The sequence below is a fragment of the Bombyx mori genome, chromosome W (genome assembly GCF_030269925.1).
Source record: "Bombyx mori chromosome W, ASM3026992v2".
In the NCBI taxonomy this organism is placed as follows: Eukaryota; Metazoa; Arthropoda; class Insecta; order Lepidoptera; family Bombycidae; genus Bombyx; species Bombyx mori.
Window position 1 is genome coordinate 10,980,556 of NC_085135.1, and position 5,952 is coordinate 10,986,507.

The window sequence follows — 5,952 nt, forward strand, 5'->3', positions numbered from 1 at the left end:
AAATGGCCGTTTTGTAGGCGTCCACAGCTTCTTCAGGTGATGAAAATCTCTGTCCACGCAATTTATTCTTTATTTTAGGGAAAGTATAGAAACCATTAGGGCTTAGGTCGGGGCTGTACGGCGGATGGTCTAATAAATCTATGTTTTCTTGCTCTTGTAGGCTCATATTCCAGAGCCAGTAAATAAATACACAGGTTGCAATAGTTCACTTAATACTTCTTTATTTGTAACTCCACTTGTACAATCTTAGATATCTGCTCACTACTCAATACACTGATTTCTGTGTCGTTTTTTCAGACTACCGCCTTTTTATTATGTCACGTCCCCACTACTGCCATTGCTCCCACTAACAGTGTTGCTATTTAACAATCCGATAATTGCCTTAAGTTTAACATGATACATTTTATTATTTTTGTTTTAATTATTTTACAATAAACCTTACACTCTAAAAACTCTTTTGTTCTGTGCGCGGTGTGAGAACTCGCATTGTCGTGATAGAGGATGATGCGGCGGTTGCAGTTCTCTTTACGGAGTTCAGAAACGACCTGTGGCAAAAAAATGCTAGCATACCATTCTGCATTAACCGTTCTTTGTCCCTCAAGAAGAATAGTCGTAACATGGCCTGTTTTGGAGACAAAGGTGGCCACCATTTTTTTTGCAACACTCCGTGAACGAACAATTTTTGTTGGCTTTAACTCATTTTCGAACACCCAAACTCGTGACTGGTTTTTTTTTTCGGGTTCGTACGCGTATATCCAGGATTCGTCAACTGATACAATGTTGTATACAGCATTTGAGGATCCTGCGTGGAATCTTTCGACAGTTCTGACGCACCAAGTAACGCGAGCCGCTTTTTGTTCTTCACAGAGCGAATGCGGTATCCATCGGGAAAACAACTTTTTTACACCTAATTGTTCATGCAAGATTATTTGTATTTGACTCATGCCAATGTCTAAAGTTGCCTGAATTTCGCGGTATGTCACATGTCGATCTTCCTCAATCAGCTTACGCACAGCATCAACGTTTTCTTGGGTGACTGCAGTTTTTGGACGAACTTGACGGGGATCATCACTGAGCTTGAGACGTCCACGTTGAAACTCAGCAAACCAGCGATAAATTGTGGTTTTGGATGGGGCTTCATCACCAAATGCAGAAATCATCCGGTCAACACACTGTTTTTGTGTTAAACCACTTCGAAAGTCGTAATAAATCATCGCTCTTGAATTTTCTCGAGTCAATTCCATTTTCTCAACGACTAAACAAGTTTGACAAAACCTCGTGACAAGACCGAGAATCTCTTTTAAAATAAATAAATGGTATTCGATTTTTAAAACCAAGGAGTTTTCAATCAAAAAGATTTTAATATGACAGGAACAGTGGAAATATTCCATTCCCGATACTTTTAGTGCAGCCCTCGTATATGCCAAATCGGCCACTTTTGCGTTCAACCCCTTTAGATTCAGCTGAAACTTTATTATTCTTTTCCACCTTTTGAAAAACATTTTTGAGAATTTTTTCAAATTTTTTGAAGCCAACGTATGCATACGTATCGACTCGTCAGTATGTAGTTTGTATTTGTATAAGCGAACACGAGAGGGTGTTTAGTTCAAATCATAAATTATGAGCGGGAAATTAAAAAAATTCAAATAACATACGTATGAGATGTCGATTTTACCTAACTTTTGTAAAACTTATTATGAAATAATAATTCATTAATTACATTTATGCATTTCATAGGTTGACCTACTTATAAATTTCTAAACCTTGAAAGGATGTTCATTTATCCTGAAAAAATTTGGGGTACTTAATGACGCGCACCAAGTACGATAAAAAAATTTTTTTTTTTATTTTTAAATTTTCAACAATTTTTTTTTTATTTTTTCAACATTATGACGGTTTCTTGGTATTTTTTTGTATTTCACATCTTTTTGTAGAGAATGAAAGTTATTGAAATGAGTCTTATTTTTTTTGTAAAGTGCAAATGTTATTGAGATGAGTTTTATGAACGTGGACTTGGCGCAATTTTTTACAGTGAAACTGTTTTTGTTCGGATTGATATAACTAGTTAATATCAGTAAAATAAAGTTGTGAGTGATTGATATAATACACAATTTAGGAACCAGAAGTACCGTAGAATTAAATAAAATTTCGCAACCTCAAAAAACCGTTCTGCTACAGTAAGCACAGTCGGTAGTCTGGCACTCCGTTTACAACGGGATTTTTGAACAGAACTTCTATTCGGATTCTACCGAATCTGTATCATCTTCATTTCATTTCACTCTATAATAATATCATTTGTCATAAAAATATGAATATAAATTAAAATAAGACATGACTTAAAGGTCCAGGTCATAAAATCCATTAAAAATGTAGGAATAATTCCAGCGCACCCTGGCGGCCGTAGATTACCATGTATTCTCGAATTATTTATAGTCTGTGGCATGTCACTTTTTACATCGAAAAAGACTTTTTGGCGGGAACGCGAGGAGTGAAGTTGTGTGATTTGTTTTATTTTGTCTATTTAGTGTTTCTTCGGGTTTAAATGTGTAATAATGGAGGTTTATTAACCGTTTAATATCTGTGAAAGTGCACAAATGTGGGAAAATGAAATAAAGCCGCTGGACGTAACTTCTCGGGATCCTCCAAAAAGTCCACTGAAAAAATCTTAGTAACTGACCACCATTTTACTGAGATTAGATTTCATCTCATATCATCTCATTTGATTTCATCCCAGTTGATTAATGTTTCAAATTAATCATTTTCATTTCATTTCACTCCATAATATCATTTTTCATAAAATTAAGAATATACATTAAAATAAAACATGACTTAAAGGTCTCAGTAACCAGATCATAAAATCTCTTAAAAAAAAAAAACATCGAAAAAGTCAGGATCGAAATTTTTGAGCGAGCTATAGTTTGTGGTGATAAAATTAATAATTTCAAGTAGATTAATTGTTGTAATTGATATAACTAGTTAATATCAGTAAAATAAAGTTGTGAGTGATTGATATAATATACAATTTAGGAATCAGAAGTACCGTAGGATTAAATAAAATTTCGCAACCTCAAAAAACCGTTCTGCTTACAGTAAACACAGTCGGTAGTCTGGCGCTCCGTTTACAACGGGATTTTTGAACGGAACTTGGTGCCAGATTCTACCGAATCTGTGGATATAAATTCAAATTCAAATTCAAATTCAAAATCATTTATTTCAACTTGGATGTCATCAAAAACACACTTGTTGAATGTCAAAATGTAAAAGAAAATGTTAACTCTACCACCGGTTCCAAAAAAAGCCACAGTCCTGAGAAGAACCGGCGAAACAAACTCAGCGGGCTTTTTTTTTTTTTTGTATTTTCTCAACTATTTTCTTTTTTTTTTAAACAAGAAAACATATTTACAGTATACAAAAAAACAAGTCAAAAAAATACAATTCAAATAAATAATAATAATAATGAAAAATGAAAAGGCCAGGAGCGAACGCCTCATTCCCACGTGGTGCCATCTAGTAAAAAATCCTTAACTTTATAATATGCCTTGTTGCACAAACGTTCCTTGACAGTTTTCTTAAATCTATGAACAGGTAGTAGTTGAACGTTTTGTGGGATCTTGTTGAAAAGCTGTACACCCAGCCCCCTGAAAGAGTTGCTTATTTTCTTAATTCTAGCCGCCGGCAACGCAAGCCTATGTTTGTTCCTAGTGTTCACATTATGCAAATCGCAGACTCTGGGGAATTCTACAATGTTTTTACGCACGTACAATAAATTTTCAAAAATGTATTGGGACGCTAAAGTTAGAATTTTGATTTCCTTAAACTTGTCCCTCAAGGATTCCCTCGGGTGCATATTATAAATAGCACAAATAGCCCTCTTCTGCAGGATGAAAATCGTTTCGACATCGGCAGCATTGCCCCATAGCAAAATGCCATAGGACATAACACTATGAAAATAACTGAAATAAACTAGACGTGCCGTATCTTCATCAGTATACGTTCGTATTTTTTTTACCGCAAACGCTGCAGAACTAAGTCTATTCGCTAACTTGCATATGTGAGGACCCCACTGCAGCCTGGAATCAACTGTTATACCAAGAAAAACTGTCGAATCAACAAGCTCCAGTGTCTCTCCACTTACAATGATATTAGTGTCTACTTGTCTAACATTAGGTGTGGTAAATTTTATACATTTTGTTTTTTTGTTATTTAATAACAGATTATTAACACTAAACCAATGTACCACGCGCGAGATAGCATCATTCACATCGTCATAATCTTCCAATTGTCGTTTAATTATAAACAATAAGGATGTATCATCAGCGAATAATACGACCTCGTGACGGGTTTCAAAAAAAAGAACCTTTAATGGTTTATTTTTATTTTTTTTGTTTTATTTTATTTTATTTTGTTTTATTTTTATTTTTTATTTTATTTTTTTATTTTAACGGCCGTCTGGTGTAGTGGTAAGTGACATGGTCACTACACAAGGGGGTCGCGGGTTCGAACCCCGCCAAGGGAAGATATTTGTATGATAAATATAAATGTCTTTTCCAGGGTTATGGATGTATATTAAATATATGTATGTGTATAATAAAAATCTTACATTTATATCCGTTATCTGGTACCTGTAACACAAGTTCTTTACGAACTTATCACAGGAACAGTTAACATGGCGTGATTGTTAGTAAATATTTATTTATTATTTATTTTTGGTCGAGCATGTGACGTAGTAAGTAAGCACTTATATAAACATGTAACGTTTAATTATGAGAGCAGTAATAAATCATACTCAGAAGTGATCAGTCGTTTGAATACCTTAGTCCCGTCCTTACAATTTGTTCTCATTCCGATAGAGGCACCCGTCACGTGCGGACGTGCCCATCGACCACTCAATCGCCCGGCCTTTGTTCGCCCGGCTTTTGTTAGCCCGGCCATTGTTCGCGCGGCCTGTGTTCGGGGTACATCTGCCGACCAAGTGTTTTTTCTGGAAGTTTTTATTTGTTTTGTTTCTTTTTGTTATTAATGTGTTCGTGGTACATCTGCCGACAAACCGTTTTCCAGGAAGTGTTTATTTGTTTTGTTTCTTTTTGTTATTCCTGTTTTGTTGTGTTTTTTCTTTGTCCTGTAGTAATCACGACGCATCGCCACCTGTGTTCAATAGAACCGCTCAGTTCCGAGAAGTTGGGGCCTCGCCGCAAGGCTAGTGTATTCAAAGTCCCGGGGCAGCCCCACCTGGGCACGTATCCATAATGGACGCTGTATTCGCGGAATTTCTCCGGCTTCGCTACCCAAAGCTCACTTCCGAGTTTCTGGCCTTCAAGGCCGACCACACAGCAAGCCCTCTCGTGGACTCCGCCGACCTCGCTGCTCCTGCGTCGCCTGTACCTGCGTGCAAAGCTTCTGCATCGAGCATCGCAGCCTCCGTCGAGCCTGCCGTTCCCGCGTCGCCTATACTGGCGAGTAAAACTGCTGCGTCGTCCGCCGTGGCCACCGTTCCAGCTGTGCGATCATCCGCGGCCTCCGTCGCGCCCTCCAAAATACCTGCTCGTAGGTCACCTGCGCCCGCCTCCTCGTCCTCCGACTCTGACTCGGAGATGGAGGTCGACCTCGCCCCCGCCTCATCGACGGATGGATTTACCCTGGTACAAAAGGGTAAGAAGCGTGCCGCGGAGTCTCGAGCTCCCGCGGCCGCTAAAATTAGCAAAGCCGCGAACGCGTCGCGCCCCCGCCCCCAGACTCCCGTTGCACCTCCAGCCCGTGCCAGTCCGTCGCCGCGTCCGGTGGCACAAAATAAAACCCAGTCCCCTCCTCCGGTAATCCTTCAAGAGAAGGCAGCTTGGGATCGAGTTTCCCTGGCCCTTAAGGCCAAAAATATCAATTTCACGAATGCCCGTAGCCTCGCGAACGGCATCCAAATAAAGGTGCATTCATCTGATGACCATAGGGCCCTCACCT